The 18,229-nt window shown below is 36.2% G+C and overlaps 1 protein-coding gene across 7 annotated transcripts in view; it reads right to left on the bottom strand.

Moving 5' to 3' along the window:
* Nucleotides 1–18,229, bottom strand: part of GRIK2 (glutamate ionotropic receptor kainate type subunit 2) — a 647,288-nt gene that overhangs the window by 466,516 nt on the left and 162,543 nt on the right. The gene's annotated exons all lie outside the window — the stretch shown is intronic.

Here is an 18,229-nt window from a genome sequence, read left to right as displayed (position 1 = left end):
TCATAAGTTTACAACAAATGTGTGTTAAAGGAATGAATTTGGCAATAGTTGAAAATCATCTTTACTTTTTCCCCTTCTAATCCATTCCCCAACATACCTTACTCTGGTTTCTAGTCTCCATCTTCTAATAAAATTATTTTATTTCCAAAAAATCACTGGTGACCTCTAGCTATCAAATCTGGTAGATATACCATATGCTTATAATACTGAATTTCCCAAATCCTTTAACCTTCTTGATCATTTTCTTATTTTTGAAATTGTCTTACAGCTTGTGCTCCATGGTATGACATAGTTACCTACTGTTTTTCCCAGGAAATACAGATATTATTTCTTAAATCTTCATAAGTTTTTATTATTATACCATATCTATTTTACTGATGAAGAAATTTAGATATTAAAAGGTTAATTGACTTTCTAATGTTACATAGTTAGTAACCGAGGAATTTGAGATTTGAATCCAATCAGTATGGTTTAAGAACATTTCTTGACCTTTTTCTGTATTGCAACTAATTTAAACTAATCTAAAGTCATTGCATTGACTGTCCCTTTACAGGATGACTCTCAGATCTTTTTCTCTCGCTCAAATAACTCTATCATGTTCTGATCATTTAAAAAAATAAAAGCATAGACACAAAATGGCATCACTTAGGTTAAGGCCCCAAGTCAGTAAACTAGGGCTTAATACGCAATCTAATTGCAGTTTCAACCTCCCCTAGAAATGTAGTCTCACCTGGTCAGTCAGCAATATTCTGGTGTGCAGAAATATTCAAATGAGTCTGTCACATGGCCTTCTCCATTCTTCTAAGGAAGATGAGTGATCTGCATGATAAGACTCCCTGAGCTTCTCTCTAAGGGAAAGTGACCATGCCTAGAACAATCCTCTTTCCTTTTTTTTTTTTCCTTATAAATTTCTTGTCTCATCCTCCTTCTTATAAAACCTTCCATTTTGCACAATTCCTCGAGCCCCCTCCCCCTATTTGCTAAATGGGATGCTGCCTGATTCATGAAGTATTTAATAAAGCCAATTAGATCTTCAAATTTATTCAGTTGAATTTTGTTTTGTTTTTTTAACATTGTTAATATTTACCTGCCCATTGTACACCTCCACCTGGTATCCCACAGGCATGTTGAAGGCTACATGAACCCAAAACTGAACTCTCACTTTTGCTCAAAACATTTTTCTTCTAAATTCCTTGCATTATAAAGCATCACCATGACCCTATAAAGTCCCAAATATCCAAGTCCAATTCCTCTGACTCTCCCTCATCCCTACTTATCTCACTTCCAGTACCCAAATTCAGGAGATTTTTTCCACCTGTATATTTGCATATACATCCTTTATTTTGCATTCCCATCACTGCTCTTATAGTCTATGAGCTCATCATTATTTGTCTGTACAATACTGGCTTCCCAACTGGTCTGTCTAAACCATCTTACTGCTCTTTTTATATCCTTCTTAATGCTGCCCACGTGAAATTTCTAAAACATACATTTGACTGTGACAGTTCCCTGTTTTTCAGCATTTAATGCCTCCCTAAGGTTTTCAAAAAGGGTTTAATTATTTAGCAGAAAGTGTTAAGGGTCTGCATCTCTGTCTGCCCCTTGCTTATATATTCATTCTCACCTCCTATCACTTTACTTGCATCCTATGTTCCAGCCATACTAGCCATTTAGAGTTCCTCTAAGGTGCTTTCCTTTGGATGGAATCCATTTAATCCCATCGCAAACTATTCATACTTTAAGGCTGAGCTGAGATGTTGCATCTCTTAAATGAGGTTTCCTTGACCTTCATCCTGGGCCTAGTTATCTCAGATACACAACCTATAGCCTCCCTTAGAGTTTTCATGTTCTTCGGCAAAAAAATACTCCAAACCTTATTGAAATTACATATGAACAACCTGTTTCTAGAGTCCATGGTTGCTATCTCAGTTCTTTCATCACCTAGACCGATGCCTGGCCCATAGCTGAGGTACTCAATGAATGATAAAGATATAACTAAAGTTTCCATTTATTTCCCATTCCCTGTAGTATAGACATTATCATTTAACATTTATGTTCCCAAGTCTACATTCTTCAGAACATTAACTATGTTAGATATTTTTGCAAATATCTTTACCATTTTTGTTTAAAGAAAATACAACAGTGCATTCTTAGAACAGTACTTTCTCTTAAAAAGCATTGCTGAAGGGCATCCAAATAACCATTCTATTTTTATTACAAAAAATCCTATCTTCAAGTTGCTAGCACACTGATAAAAAATGAATAGAAATGATAGTTTTGGACTGTTAGTAATAACAACATGACTTAAAATAAACTTTTACAAATAGTGAGATTTCATGGTGTATTTTTACCACTTAAGAATTACTTTTTTTTTCCTTTGAGAAAATAAATATGTTTACTACTACAGAGGTCATCATGTTATCTTACAGAATTTAGAGATGCCTGAATGGCTTATATTAGAGTTAAGTAATGTCTTCTAAATTATTTGTCAATAATCAGTGTTTGGTTTTAAAAGTTTATCTGGTTGTTTAATTTCCCCTAAGATTTTTTGGTTTTTAATAGCCAAATTATCTACAGTATGCATCCAAATGATAATCAAACCAACTTGTCAAGATCATGGAAATGCTACTTTTGCATTGGAAACAATAACATGCGACCTTTAATTTTAAGCCCTAAAATACTTAATAGTTATAGTCAGATGGAATTTTTTTAGTGACCCTAAAACCCTAAAAGGTAGGTTTTACTAAAACAAGAGTAAGTACTAATCTGTCCATAAATTCATTAATTTCTAAAAATCCAACTCATTAACATGTAGTATAAGCTATAAGTTAAAGAAATATTTTGAAGATAAAATTCACATTGGACTAATAAAGTAAAATTATCATAGAATATTGAAGGAATACATCCCAGTCTCTCGATACTCATCTGATGTAGGTGAGCCAGGCTATCCCACAAACTATCTATTGTTGGCACTATTGGAGACAGATATTGGGCTGTGAGAACTATCCTTCCACACTAAAGTAACAATTCTTAAGCATCTTTTATAACAGCACAACCACTGACTTTAGTGACTTCATAGTCTAATGAAGAAGGTTCTGAAGTAAACAGGTAAATACAAATAGAAATTCTGAAATGAATGTGAAGACAAAAGAAAGTCCAGAGTTTTTTGAAAGCCTGTAGTAGAGTCAGCTAAATCAGGTACATTATTTGGTGGAAAGAGGGAAGGAGATTTAAAGGAATTATAAATATGCATGGCTTACTTAGAAGCTGTCTCTCCTTCATTGTTATTAAAATTATAAGGCAGTTAAGGATGTAGGCATTAAACAATAAATATTTGAACATAATTATGTGCCCAATATTGTTGGGAGTAACTGATTGTAAATATGGCTAAATCTCTGTCCTTCAGATACTTACAGTCAAATAAATACATCACATACAATCTTAATCTCCAAATAATTCAGATACCTATGGTCAACAAAAAGAACACTAAAACTTGAATAGGAGATTGACTTGAACTCACATTACAATGTTCAAGTAGTAAAAATACAAAGTATTATTCTAATAATAAAAACTGATGCAAAAACATATAAAGTGCTTTAAAAAATTCAAATCTAATTAGATAAATAGATAAATTAACTATTTTATCTAGGTAGAATAGAAACAAGGTAGAACACATGGACATTATTAGAGGTCTAAATCATGCTAAGAAAACACCAAAGACCAGTTAGTTCCCATTGGAGCTACACAATAAAGTACATGGAAGAGGTCTTAAGAACACTGAGCCTTAGAGGAAAATGGGAGTGCATTTCATGAAGAGGAAGTGAGGCAAAGAGATGGACATATAATATTGAATGAATCCTCAGAGGAATGCACAAGCATATTTAGTGAATTGATGGAACACAGAGTAGGGTGGTCATGCAGGGAATTTCAGGAAGATGTAGCAAGACTATTGTAGCAAGATTATAAAGCTCTCTGAACTGGAATGTCAAAGCTGGGTTTTATTCCGTACATAATCGAGGATTAGGGAAGATTTTAGGGGGAAAAAAAAGTTAATTGATTTGTTAATTCTGGTGTAAAAGACAAATTGAAGAAGAGGCTCCACAGAGTGAAATAACCATTAAAATACTCAAATAGTGTAGGTCAAAGTAGTGATGGCATGAACTAGGTGAGTATAAAAATGAGTTAGAGCAAGTATTTTAGTAGAATACTGACTGGATGTCAATGTAGGGGCCGAGGGCAAACGGCCCCAGAATGTGCCACTTGATATATTGATTATTTAAAGTAAAAGTTACTTGAGAGGCAGCCTATGCAAGGACACTTGGATCCTCCTCTGTCCCCCTAAAAGCAGAAAATAAATCTCCCATGTGAAAGGTACCCTCCCTTGTACTAGGAGGTGAAGAGACATACTTATCCCCAAAGATGGGAAATTTAGAGCCAAGAAGGCTATATAAACGACCCTTGTTACTTTTTACTAATTTAATACCCCAGACCAAATTCTGTTTAGAATTCCTTACTAACTGAAGCTCCCAAACTTAAGTTTTCTTTGTCCTGTCAATTCCTCACTTGCCTCTTTATCTAAAAAGTATAAAAACTGCCTGCTTGGTAATTTCTTGAGGTCTCAATTTCATAATTGCACCACCATGTGCACATAAATAAAACTTTGCTTTTCTTTTTTTCTCCCATTAATCTGTCTCATGTAAATTTAATTTTTAATCCAGCTGGAAGACTTGGAAGGGTAGAAAAGAATTTTCCCTTCCTTTCATCAGGGTTATCCAGAGGGAGGAAGGAAAAGCTCACATAATACCTTCTTCCCTTGGTAACCAAAAGTTCAGTGGCAATCCCTGAAGAGATCAAGAATTCTAAAGAAACATAAGAAGATTTAAGATTAAAGGGCGCCTGGGTGGCTCAGTTCGTTGGGCGGCTGCCTTCGGCGCGGGTCATGATCCTGGAGTCCCGGGATCGAGTTCCACATCAGGCTCCCTGCTCGGTGGGGAGCCTGCTTCTCCCTCTGACCCTACCCCCTCTTGTGCTCTCTCTTTCACTCTCTCTCTCTCTCAAATAAAATAAAATTTAAAAAAAAAGAAGATTTAAGATTAAATATACTTTGACTTTGACCATATTTGTTATGAAGTGAACTGACTACAGCAAAAGATGAAAGCTCACATCTGTAGTTCAGAAGAGAGGCCAGGGACAGAGATTGATAGATGCTAGTAAACTGCATGTGCCTAATATAATAGTTGAAGACATGAAGTAGAGAACATCACCTGGGACTGGGTGTAAAATGGTGCCATATCATGGAAAAGCAATTTTTGAGGGGCAGCCTGAAAAAATGGGAATCAACCAAGGAAAACAAGAACTAAATGAGAGGAACAGGGGCAATGGGAAAAAAAGTTTCAAATCTGTGATCTGGCCCTGAACTCTTTCCAACTTCCCATTATACTCACTCCCATTCCATCCTCAGGCATTGTAAGCTTGAACCATACTCACTATTTCCAAAACGTGCTGTGCTGGGTCTCAACTCCGTGTTGCCTTGTACCTTTTAATCTGCCTGGAATTCCCACCCATCAATCCTTTCAGATGCCACTTCCTCTGTGGAATTTCCCCACTCTTGACCCCACTGATGTCTTCCTTACAAACAGCTGCATTAGAGCTGTCATCTCCCTCTATGGTAATTGTTTTTGCATCGGTCTCTCTCATTTAAATGGGAGCTCCAGGTGGGCATACATGGGCCTTAATCCATCTTCTAAAGCCAAGGCCTAACACATAATGGACACTTAAGAAATGCTTATTGAATATGGAAGGCTTGGGTGGATAGGAACATTACAGGCTTCTAAGTGGTTGAGCAGAATGAGCACAGAGTATAGGAAGTTGGATTCTGTTATTTAGAGGGAAGTGATGACCTTTTTAAGAATGATTTTACTGCAGTGCTGTGGGTAGAAGCCAGATAATAAAGGATTAAGGAAGGAGTGGGTGGTAATTAGATAGGAAAACTGCACATCACTTTCACAACACTTTGCTACTAAAGGGCAGTTAAGAGATTAGAGAGTAACTTGAGGGGGAAGCAATGATGAGGGAAGAAATTTAAGGAGAAGGAAATCTTGAGTAAATTTATAAGGGGGAAGTAGATATTGAAGACACCAAATAACAGGAATACTTGTTTGATGTAGAGAGAGATGAAGAGGAAGAGATGCGAAGGGCACAAGTAGCTGAAAGTGAGGAGGAACTACTGTCCCTCCTCTGAGATTGGAAAGCAAAAGAAAGGAAGTGTCACACTAGAAGTTTTCTGTTGTAGATGAGAAAAATTAAGAGCCTTCATTTCTTAGTGAGTGGCTTCTGTGAATAGGTGGTGATGATTCTGTCACCTTCCGTGAACAGGAGTTAGGAATGGGAATATGAAAACAAACAAACAATGGATGCAGAATTAAGGAAGGCTGCATGACTATATAATAGAGAAACAAACAAACAAAAAACACTTTATTGAACTGAGGCTAAATATTTAAAGTCCCATAGTTAAGTAGCAATGTAATAAACCTTAACATATTTGGTACACACAATAAATAGGAGTCTCGTTAACAAAACACCTCAGTTAATAGAGAGTTATATAAATCATGAGCTGTTTTGAAAACTATTACTGACATATATATTTTTAATTGCTCTTAGTACCAAACTAGATGAATTTTAATTTTGACTTTGCAGTAGACAATACTTAAGGATCTCACTCTGCCTGAGAATCAGGGATTTCACCTTTAATTTTCATGGTACTTGAATTGTCTAAAAAGAAAAGTCAAGAAATTTCAGGTCAGTAGGAATCTAGAAAAATAATTAACAGTGCATGTCATGTTATACTATATACATAATTTTACTACATTAGACTGTATTAACTCCAAAGCCAATTTTTCAAGAATTTAAAACTATCTCCTCTAGAAAAATGTGGTTTAAATATACAGAACAAAGATTTTAAAAACATAAGTGCTTATATAAGTCAAAAATAATTTCAAAATTCTATAGAACTTTCTTTCAAACTCTAATGATACTTAAAATTTTCTTATTCTAACCCACTAAAAAGTACCACAAATTCATCGTATCACTCATCTTCCTCAAAATATCATCATGAAGCAGGTTCCTCAAATACAGTATAGTATTTGAGAGCCTGAGGCTTGGCATTAAACAGACCCGTGTAACTATTCATTCCACCATTTACCAGCTAAGTGATCTTGGCAACAGGCTTACACTATCCACACCTGTTACCTCTTTTGTGCAATGAGGATAATACCACCAATCTCACAGGTTTGTTGTGAAGACAGAACAACCTGCTGCACATAAACCATTTAATAGGGTGCCTGGCACAGGGTAAGCTCTCAACAAATGGCAGCTATTGGGATGGCTTCCTATAGTTCAATCATTTTCCTTGACATGTTTCTTCTATAATTAAATTTAAAAAAAACAGCAAATGCATATGAAGAGCTGTTAAATTTGTGAAACAATCTTAAAATATTTCCAATATCTATCACAGAGTGATAGTAGCATTTCTTGACAAGTCAACTTTTTAAAAAGAAAGCTATTATATTAGCTAAATCTGCTAATGAAAGTAGGAAAACTAAATGAGGAGATTAAACTTTTACTATTATAATGTTTTATATAAAAAAAGGCCTTTGGGTAACTTTCAAAAGTGTCATGTCCTTATGATTAGCATTTATGGAGATATACAGACATTTGCAATTTGGAGATAAATCTGCAATATACATATCATCAAAAATAAAAATGTACTTGTTCCAGCACCTTCTGATTAAATGTTAACATTAAATAAGTGTAATCAATTACTGAAAACCTCAGTGTTTAATACTCCATTCACAACATTGTTCCTATTGTCCTCCTTCTCCTTCATTACTAATTAATTTATTTTGGTTTTCTTTCTTATATTAATACATAGTGTTCCAGTACTTAGCTAGATGTTTATTACTCATATTAAAAGACTTTTTTTTTCAAAATTCTCCATTCATTACCAATGTTTATATTTGTATTTACTTCAACAGAAATAGATAAAAAATTAAATCATGCTGTCAAAATGACCAATGTTTATATTTGTATTTACTTCAACAGAAATAGTTAGGTAAAAAATTAAATAATGCTGTCAAAATGACCAAGAACTTAAAAGTGTTTGTTTCCACATATATGAAAATGGAATTTAAAAAGTAACAATTACTGAAACAATTCATATTTAAAAGTTTTACAAAATATTATAACTGTGGATTAAGTAAGTGTATGTTATAAACGTTTCTTGTACGTGAAAGAATGTACCCAACAGAAAGACAATTACATAAAACTATGGATAAAAATGTTCAATTATGGATGTGTCTTTCTCTTGACTAACCTTGGAGGCCAAATACCTCTGGATATCGAAGTTACTCTAAAAGAGCTACATGCCTCATAATGCAGATATGTCAAACTTGACATTGAAAAGCAGAGCCAAGATACTGCCAGCCATTTTCTAAAAAGCAAGAGAGCCATCATATGCATGCTGCTTGAGATAAGTGGCTATGTTCCACTCACCTTTCCTAGGACCCTATCATTACAACAGAGGGGTGCCTGGAAACTAATTCTACTCAGAGCACAGCACACCTCTGCATACCCAATCACTGTGTGAAAACCTCATTTATTTTGAAGACTAACACGATTTTTGTTTTGAGTCACTAGCATAAAAAACATTGTCACAACAGAAGCAGTAAAATCCAAAGTGTGGAAGGAAACTCCAAACCTAATTAGTGAATGGTAAAAGGCATGTAAACAGCATACTTTCAGTATTCAGTATGAAATTTTTCTCAAAAATATTTCAACTATCAGTACAAAAAAATGATCAGGAATGATGTGGAAATTAAATTTAATTGCAACTCACTGTTGTATTCTTTTCTTGTCTTTTCTATCTAGTTACAAGATTACCCAGTTACACTGTAACCCTATCATATATTATCCATTCATTTTTGAGTGGTTACATATAAATATGGTTAATTTGGGAAAAGATTCAAAATTTAAATCAGTATATTTAACAACAAAGAGTATCCTTTCTACGTACAGGTACAGATTTTTTTTACCAAATATGTATCAAGAACATACTCGGTGCTGGGCATTTTTGTGGCACTGTGGTGTGCACAAAAATAGGAAAAAAAATAATTCACAACCTTACTCCCAGGAGCCCCCCCTCGCTCTAGTGAAGAATAGACATAGAGTCCCCTTAAGAGAGCATTTCAAAGCTATATTGATGGCTGTGATAGTGATGTGTACAGAGTTTGATGCACAGTTCTGGAAGGCCACCTAACCCAAACAGGGGTAGATATGGGGGCAGTTAGAAGAAGAGATTTGAATTTTCTTCCAAATAAAATGATGGAAATGGTCTGAGCCACACAATTCTCTTGATTAATTCCACCTAATATTCCAAAAGCAACAAATCAGCACTTGTCAATATTTTAATCAGCTTTGTGGATGGATTGCAAAGAACAAATCTTGTGTATGGGTGTCTAAGTGTGTTGGGATCATGGGGCAGTGAATTCTAAGGACATGGGAACAGGGAATAAAAAGTCTTCAGGTGACTTGGCAACCTCTCCCTCTTGTTCCTCTGGGGCTGATTGGTGTCTCTTTCACTTGGGGTCTCCTCTCATCCTGTATAACTCTGCTCTTTTCCTTCTGACTTCTACTCCCTCATAACTTCACCCATGACTTTCCTAATTCCATTTCCCTGCTAATGGTTTTAGCCTCTGCTTACATAGAGAGACACACCTCAAATTCTGATGCCAGGTCAGGCATAGAAGAATGGGTTAGTTGTCAGGAGCCCCTCCAGATCTCACCAGGTACGGATAGGAAAGTGGCCCAAACAATACCAGTCCACTGAGGCAGCTATGCCTGTCAGTAGGCAGCTTTTTAGAAGGTGGTATAGAAAAGGAAGCATGGACTGTGCACTGAGATTTAAGATGTCTCCTGATAAGGCTTACGGCATATTCTGGCTCTTTTCTATTTTAGCTCTCATTCCTATTACTTTGACTTTAGACTACTGTGGCTCCTTCCAATTCTCTAAAATTTCATCTATGGTCTGCAGAACCTGGTTGTTTTAACTGAATCCCCAAATACCTTTCCCTGCTGTCTTCCATGATACAAATTCAACTTGCTCATACAAGGAAGGAAACTGACTTTGGTCTTATTAGTTCCCTTCACAGGCTAAGCCCTTGAGTATAAGCTCCCTGTGGTCATTTCTGCTATGAATCTATAATAAAATTCTGATGGTGATTTTTTTTTTTTATTTAAGGACCATTCCTTATTCATTAGATATTTAGTTAGCTTGTACTATGTACCAGGAACTGTTGTCAATGCTGAGGTTATAGCAGGGTACAAACAAAATAAGTCTTTACTGATCAGAAATTTCTAGAAAATAAAATATTTTAAATAATGATAGTTTCCAGAACTGAAACATATCCCTTTAATTAATACATTTTGAACTAACTCTTTCTATGATTAATTTGATAAATTACAACCTTTTCATCTAGAATCTTGGAAACATTTTAACTACTTCTTAATGACAAAGGACAATCACTTTGAATATCTATCGGTGTATCATATAATGCCTATGGTACTCTGTATATAATTCTATTATGGTGTTTATGATATTGTATGTCAAATGTTTTTTCTGTCTTCTTTCCAAAAATATGAGCTCCTGGGAAACATTTTATATTTTCTCTCAGTGCCTGACAGAGAACTGGCCTCGACTAGTGAAAGAGTGAGGATGAAATATTCGCAGGGATAGCACTGAGGGATGAGTAATTTGATCATGTACATTTCCAATACGATTACAAGTGGGAGTTAAAGAGCATGCTGTTGTGCAGAACTACTGAAACTTATCAGAGTCCAATAGTTTCAGGCAGAGTGTTTTGAGAGTATTTCCTATTGATCATCTCTGAACACCAAAGAAAGAGTAAGAGGAAGCCTCAGGTGGCAGGGGAAGCTTTTTCATTAGTGGCTTTTGAAGTGCCTCGAAAAATAAGCTTATAATAGAATGCTGAGCACATTACCTTTCCAATTCTCAGGTGTATAGACAGCAGGTTAGACACATCGGTGCTGGGCAGAGTATCATGATTAGTGCCACGTTGTAAGCAGTCAACTGTCCCAAAGGCCAGTGGAACTAATGCACACACTGAGATTTCCCACCCACACATAATGCCAAAAAGCAGCAGGGCCAAATTTTGGATGGGTAGGAACCACTCTTCAAGAACTCTTAATGATTATCTTCTCTAACCCTTTTATTGTTCGCCCCCCTAGAAAATAAGGAGATAATGTGGGGATGGGAGAGAATCTGTAAGTTTTACTCAAAAAAAAAAAAAAAAAATCCAGCCCGAGCATAAACAGGAGACTGTGTAGCATCAGACCCATAATATATTTCCAGAAAAAAAAAAAAAAACAAGGAATAGAGAGCCTCTGGGTAGAAGCTCAGGACTGCCCTCTTAAAACCAGAAAGCAGAGAATCCTTTCAGTTCAAATTTCCTCAACTGCCAAATGACAGGAATATGTGATTTGCACATTATGCCTATAAATTTACTCCTACTTCCAAGGTCTTCTCTTTCCTAAAATACAAGTAGATGGATAGTCCTTCTCTCCTACCCCCCAGGAATGGCACTGGGAGAAAACCACACATGCCTCCCTCTCTTCCAATCACTCCCCACTGCGACCAAACCTGATGACAGACCAAATTAAAATTCATCCAACATTTCTTACTTATGATTAACTGGTTACCTTAAGTCAGCACTGTGCTTGATGCTGAAGCTTTATGTCAATCTTCCCATCTCAGAGTCCTTGCCACAGATCCGAAAGTGAGAGGCCATATAATCACACTACATAATCACATAATCTATTACACTAATACTTCACTGTTTCCTAGTACTATCTGGTTTTTGTGACAAGATAGAATTCCAACAACCAAAAAAGAAGCAGACTGAAGGGGAGAATTATATAAGGGGGCATAAAGATGATACTTGGGTAAAAGTTGGCTCCCACCTCAGTGCTGAACTCTGCTTGTCATATAAAGTCTTATGATGTCAAAGGTTTTGTCTGTCTTAATCACATCTGTGTTCCCAAGGTCTAGAAAAATGTCTGATACATGCTAGGTGCACAACAAATTCTTGTTTTTAGATGAATGAACGAACATATTTAGGATTCAGCCAGATCCAGATATGGCCATTTCCAATAACTAAATGAAAATAGATGTAGGCTTCTGATCATAAATGTCCCACAGAATCTTCTTACTCCCCTAAAATTTTGTTTCCTTTAACCTTTCCCCTAGGTCTCCCATGCCTATGGGTGGTGGTAAAAATGAATAGTATGATAAATTATGCATAACCTAAGATGGCATTCAAAGATGAACTAGAACAGTCTTTATGCACTCAAAAAAGTGACCACCAACCCTCGATTCTTCACAGCCAGGAATAGCACCTAAGCCACCTACTTAAAAATGCTATATGAGACAATTCTAAATAAGAACAACACCTTGAAGAGTTGGCTGGAAGCTTACCGTGACCCAGGCTCAAAAAGAAAAATCCCAGGGGTACCTGGGTTGCTCTGTCGGTTAAGCGTCTGACTTCGGCTCAGGTCATGATTTCAGGGTCCTGGGATGGAGCCCCGTGTGGCATGGGGGCTCCATGCTCAGCGGGGAGTCTGCCTGTTCCTCTGCCCCTCGCTACTTGTGTGTGCCCGCGCTCACTCTCTCAAATAAATAAAAATAAAATCTTTAAAGAAAAATCCCATACTCTTATAAATTTCATTCTCAATGTTTTCTGGGCAAGCTTTCAGGAAACATGCATCTCTAAGGGTAACGAGGTAGGAGGAAGTTTGCGATCATAGTGATTTATCTATAGATGTCCATTCTTAGGGAAACTGTAGAGTCAAGAGGTGTATCCTATCTGGGGGCTGACTTGAGGCTTCTTCAGGTTGTTGGAGCAGAAGCAGCACAGAGGTAAGGATAAAAAATTCTGAAGGTAACAAAACATTCATGATTCTATCCCAAATGGCTTCCAAAAGATTTATAATAACCTTTTTACTTTACAGTTAAGGAAACAGAAACCCAGAAAGGTAAAGAAATGCATCCAAGGTTACTCAACTTATTAGTGGCAGATGGGTGTTCTCTCCAAATCATAAATGCTTTGAAAGGGAAACTGTACCCACAGCATATTTGCACATGCTACATCTGTCTACTTTCATGCATATGCAGGCACATGCTATTCACTTTTGACTAGAAAGGTAAAATTGGGCCAAATAATATTTAATTCCCCACTGTAACAGTAGTTTTACATTCCACATTCAGACAGCTGGTGTAACTGAAGACAGCTCGGAACCCCTGAGGATATCCAAACTGTCGCAATTGGAGAAAAGATTTAAGTATCCTGCAGTGTAAGACCTACTCAATGACATTACAAAGCTGATTCAAAAGATCATCTTTGTTGGAGCCTCAATATCCAATCTATGAACAATAGGCATAATTAAACATAAAAAGCTGTAAATTAAGCAAACTAAATGATGGAGCAAATCATTTCGTTTTTGCACCTGTGAAGTACAGTATGCCATTGTTATTTTTCCAAAGGAGAGAGAACAGACTCTTGCATGGACAATTATCTAAAGGGTTCAGAGCAGTAGCAGCTATAATGGACAATAGATTTCTTTCCAAAGACTAAAAAGATATCAATGAATGTAGTTTTCAAGTCAAAGTGAGAAGACACAGCTGCCGCCACAGATTCTATTTAATGTATTTCAATGTTACTAATTAAAATAAAAAGTTAGGGCTCCTATTCTCAAGCTGGGAAAGAACAGAAAAACAACTTCAACTTATAATTTTGTATGTCTCTGTAAAAGAGCTTTTAGCTCATTTTGTGCTTGACAGCTACAGGAAAAGTCTGTGCAATGAAGCCCCCTGCCTAAGGATGGCTGTCCAAAAGGAGGTGGTGTCAGGTTAAGAACCTGGGTTCTGGAGACAGAAGCCTGAGGGCAGTATCTTACTCAGCTACCTCCTGAGTAGCCTGAGGTTTAACCCCTCCATATTGTGTTTTCCTCATGGATAACGTGGGCATAATTATAGTTCCTACCTCATTGGACCATCGTTGAGAAGTAAAAGCTATAATCCAGGTAAAGCTGCTGAAACATTGACACTCTGACTACTCAGCAAGTGTCAGCTTTCATTATTTCAGTCCAAAATATTCCATATGAGATTTTTAAATAAGTCAACAAGAGCAGATATCTAAGAAGCTATTCTTAACCTGCATTTTAATGGCAGACTCAAAATAGCAATCAAGGAAATTTCATCCATAACATGGCTTTCTAAAAATCTAAGTTAAAAGAAAAACACCTGCTGCATTGAAATCAGATGAAAATAGAAATATATTCTAATGTGAATTGGTAAAATATTGGCAAGGTCATTGTATGTATATCACCAGCAGAGATACACAGAGTCACCTCAAACTGGGATTGAACTAAAAGAGCCAAGGGAAAGATCTGCCAATGAGCCCACCATGAACTAACATAAAACCACCTGCAAAATCCATTCAAGCATCTGTCTCTGTGAAGTGCCAAGCCTTCTCCTCCCACCCCACTAGGCTGGCCCCATCTACCACAGAGCAATACTAGAGGCCATTTTTTTTCAATTTATTATTGTTAGACCTCCTCCATTTTATCATCCCAAGAGGCATGACACACAACCCCACACAGCAACTCATTCTCATTCTTTGTCACAATTATGCTGTACATGCTTAGTACCTGCCAAAACCAGTCAAACTAATCCATGTGTTCAAGTATTGGACACTTAATCTCCTAAAATAATCTTCAAAATTGTCATGGGGGAAATGATGTAAATAGTATCATCCATTTAATGGCCTTGTGTCATCATCAGTAGGGAAGGGACAGTGGATCATCTATAAGGGAATGTTTCAGCTATAATCGTACTCAGAGTCAGTGCAAAGGTAAGACTTAGAAGCAAGAAGAGTAACTACTCTCCTTCCACATTTCCACATGTGTAATTACTATTACCTACTTTATGTGATTTTTGTGAAGATTAAATGATTCAATAAATGTAAAGTGCTTAGACTAGTTCCTCACAGGTCCTAAGCACTCAGTAAATGTTAGATATGATGAGATCATAATCAGGATCAAGTGATGGTGATGATTGTGATGCTGATGCTGATGAAAGAAATTACTAATTAGCAATGCACCTAACACCATGCATCAGACTAATAAAGGCAATTCAGAGAGTATAGTTAGAATATTTAGCTCATCCTCTGCTTTCACTGATTTCACATGTTGTAGGAGAAAACAGGAAATACAATACTACAGATGACAGATATTTATTTCATAATGAGACATGAGCTAGAGAAGCAAAAATAGATGATAGCTATAGGAAAACAGAAAAGCCACAGGGCATTATTAAGAGTTTAATTCAGGAGATAATAAAATAATATCACAGAACATTATTAATTAATATGCATCTGGCACGTGCAACATGTCAGGCACTGTTCTATATTCTTTAACATGTATCACTAATGTAATCCACACAACAATCCTGTGTGCAAGAATTGTTATTATCCTCTGAAAGTAGGGCATAGAAAGATTAAATATTTTGTTCAAGGTCTCATAGCTGATGGGTGGTGAAACCAGGATTTAGTACCTTTAGTTTGTCTCTGATGTTTGCTTTTAACTGCTCTACTACAATGGTCCTCAGTATATGAAGGAGATCTTTCAAGAGTCTTAACACTTAATAGAAAAATTATTGGTGGAAATATGGAAAATTCTTTAACAAAATGCCAACATAAAATTTCAACATTTCCAAGGGTATCAGGTTAATCCTTAGAGGTGATTATTATGCAATGTTTTAAGTAAGCAGATTTCTGAAATCATTTTTGAGAGAATTTCAGTATTTTTTATTCTCATTTTAACAATAAAGTTGCTTAGCCCAGAAAATATTTTTCTTGCATTGTTTGTCAACACAGCTTATATCACTCTTGTCTACAGCATAAGTGAACAGAAATCATCCATGCCCTTTGAGTGCCTGTAATCCAAAAGTGAAAAACCATGAAAAGTGCATGCAATACATTTAAATAAGTAGGATAGAGATTGTACTCCACTCAACTGCACGGGAGAGAGGGATGGGGGCACTAGTTGAAGGCGAGTGAGAAAGCTAAAGGGATCTGTTTAGAAAATAATATTGAGAATTAAATGGCAGCAGAAAGAAGCAAGAATTCTGATCTCATAGAAATAAGAAAGAAGAGGTAAAGGAGTGAAAAATTCAGACATGTAATAAGGCTAACTATAAAAAGGAAAACTATAAAATCTAAATACATCTTTAGGAAGTCTCTATGAGAAAGGCTTAAAGGTTTGTTGCTTATGAAGTGAGAGATATAATTATGGTTCTAGTATCTCAAATTAACTCAAAATTAAAATCTTAGCCAAGAAAAAATGTTGCTTTTATGAAAGAAGATTATACATATTGGCACTATATTGGCTTATTTAACAAATTCATAGTCTATTTTTTATATCCACCAAAACCAAGCCAAGTATCTATGAAACACAAATAGAAACACTTATATATTTTATCATTATACACTGTCATGTGTTCTCAGAAAGGCTTCCATAATATAATTGTGCAGGTTCTGAGATGAAACATAGCTCTTCTTGAGGTCTGTGTTTCTGAGTGGGGTACATCTATCCCCTAGAACATCCAGCCTAGTGCTGGGATACATAAACCCACAGGAACAAACATGGTACACTAATCTGGTTAGGAGCATTTCCTTGAAGATTTGAGGAATGCACTATTTTTATATTTCAACAAAAATCTCTGTATTACAGAGGAAAATGCAAAAGGTGCATAAAATTTGAAAAAAGAAAACCGTAGACTCCCAAGAAATTTGCTCTTAAAATAAGTCACATAAAGAGGCTACTCAAACTGAAAATATGCACACGACCTACTAGGCTTTTAGGGACTCTTAGAAGACAAAGGGTAAGAAGCACTGTTGGCTTTGTTTTGTGAGAAAGAAACATTAGCCAGGTGGTACACTGGAGCCTTCTCTACACCTGGGAGGCAGAAGATCAGACAAGCACTTAATTGCTTCAGGAGTTGGGAAAAAAGGTCAACCTCCTGTGAGCATCTCCTCAGTGACATAACTAAATACTCCCAGAGAAGTATTAAGAAGTCATGCACACAACCTAAAATTAAGAAACAATTAGTAAGTGTGCTTTAAAAGGTTCAAAAGAAGAGAAACTTCAGAAGGAAAGCAGGAAAGAATGTCAAGGATGAAGAAATAAATGTTTGTTTAGCTTTGAATATATTACTGGAAGAAAGAGAAAACCTAGGGTGGTCTATATTATTCTACAAAAGAGCAGACAAACACTCTATTTGGAAGCACTTTCCCATATTTACTGCTTGAGTACAACTCAACATGAGGCTCAGAAGAAATCTGCGGATTGTAGAACAACCCAGGGTTTGAATTTCAGCTCCGCCACTATCTGGTTGTAGGTCCTTAAGCAAATTAACTTTTCTGAATCTCAATTTCGCCAACTGAATAATGAGCGGCATGATAATTGTATCAAAGAGTTATTTGGAGGATTAAATTGTGTAAAAGCACAGAGCATGGATTGAGGAGGCACTCAAAGAGGGTTAGTTCACTTGAAAACAAAATGTTGAGGTAGCAGGAAAAGGAGGAAGGAATATCAGAGGTATGAAATCCAAAATAAAATAATAACTGAAAGGACAGGCAATTAAATTAAATAAATTTAAAATATATTTAAAATAAATATATATATTTATATATATAAATATAACTTTAATAGCTTCTGGGGGGGGTCCCTGGGTCAACAGTTTGCTAAATTGTATTCTTCGTATCTATTGAATGTGGTCCAGTAAACTTTTAAATTGTATCACTTAAATTTATTGAGTTCTTTACTCATTTGTTTGATCATTGAATATTTACTACACTAAAGCTATGTGCCACTAAACACATGACAGCCTTTAAATCAAATAGCCATCGTGATAATTTATATAGGATTCACAACAATGGCACAGGTCTTAGAGCACACTGAGACACACACACCTCCAAGGCACAACCGAGACACACACACACACTTCCAAGGCACAACCGAGACACACACACACACCTCCAAGGCACAACCGAGACACACACACACACTTCCAAGGCACAACCGAGACACACACACTTCC

This window comes from Leptonychotes weddellii, chromosome 8 (assembly GCF_054177405.1).
Source record: "Leptonychotes weddellii isolate Sample4059 chromosome 8, ASM5417740v2, whole genome shotgun sequence".
Lineage (NCBI taxonomy): Eukaryota > Metazoa > Chordata > Mammalia > Carnivora > Phocidae > Leptonychotes > Leptonychotes weddellii.
Note: the sequence above shows the minus strand (reverse complement) of the source record. Positions and strands in the feature narration are given on the sequence as shown.